The sequence below is a fragment of the Ascaphus truei genome, chromosome 2 (genome assembly GCF_040206685.1).
Source record: "Ascaphus truei isolate aAscTru1 chromosome 2, aAscTru1.hap1, whole genome shotgun sequence".
NCBI lineage: Eukaryota > Metazoa > Chordata > Amphibia > Anura > Ascaphidae > Ascaphus > Ascaphus truei.
In genome coordinates, this window is record NC_134484.1 from 44,232,275 (window position 1) to 44,233,732 (window position 1,458).

Here is a 1,458-nt window from a genome sequence, read left to right on the forward strand (position 1 = left end):
AGGGAGAGAAGAGGTAGGGGTGGAGAGAGAAGGGTAAGATAGAGGGGGTCTAAGAGGTGAGGAGAAAGAGGATGTAAGAGTAGGAAAGGGGAGAGTGAACGAGAAAGAGAGGGGGACAGTGAGGGAGGAGAGAAATTCATGAGGTTGAGAATGAAGCTGTGTGTGAAATGGGGAACTTGCAAGGCCAATGACCTCAGGACCCCGGTGGAAACTGATGGGGATGTACAGTGTTCCATTAGTTATGCCACTGCCACTTTCCCTTAACATAAAACTGATCCGCTTTCCGACAACAATTATAAATTATTTTAAATCCCTTGAAGCGCAGAAATTATACCAGCAGCAGATGCTAAATTACCCTGTTCCTGCAATATTGCTTGCATCACTGCTCTTGGTGCCATCCCACTACTGGAGCATCAGAAGGAGTAAAAACCCAGGTTACCTGCTGATGCTGATCCATTACCTCTCATGAGTTATGTCCACCAGACCTGACCAAACTGCACATAAGCACAAAAGCCGACAGCGGGTAATAGCCCTGGGACCACAGTCTGCATCCTAGAGTCATCATGTCCCCACACATCCTGTGTCAAAGGGGTAGGAGTAGAGCCAGGTAAAAAAATTAAGGGGTTAGGTGTCAAAGGTAGGGACAGAAAAAGGGGCTAGAAGCCAAATGGGAAGTGGTAGAGGTACCAAAAGGAGCCAAGGTGATAGAGATCAAACGGGCAGGGGCAGAAAAAGGGGGCAAGGGGCAAAGGCGTTAGGGGTCAGAGGAGGAACGCCAGGAGCCAACATAGGGGCAAGGGGATTCTTGGCCCCGGGTTACCCTCCCCTTTAACCATACCTAACACCCCACGGCCAATAGAAAACCAGGAGATGGGTAGGGGAGGGAGCAGCATCAACCATGGCCATCCATCACCTGTATGGCTCATGGCTAACTTTCTGGCAAATTGTGATTAATTTCTCAAATGTTCATTTTTAAATCTGCATTCTGCTAATTAGCATTTACAGTATCAATCTACCAGATGCCCATAAATGCAGTCATGAGGATTACTCTCTAAATTACAATAACCATTTGCAAGTGTTACGGAAACCCCCAAGAAATCCTAAAACCCTTCAGTGCTACAAGGTCCTGCCATCTCCGTGGTAATGGACCCTGCGGCACTGATGGATCCTGTGAACACTATTTGAAATGATCACTTGATCCCTTCCAGATTCCTGTCGCCTGACCAAAAGTGCAGTCCGCGGACAGCTCCTAGATAACAGGCATATGGCTATGGCATACACCGTATGGTATAAGGACCTCTGGGTTGCTTTTCGCGACGTAAAGTGTACGTCATTAGGGCACTGAAGGCATTAACATACAATAATTCAAAGAAGCAACAATGTGAAAATGTACTTAAATGCATACAGACAGATGCCTTATTGTACCTGGATGCCATGGCAACAACAAGTATTATGTTT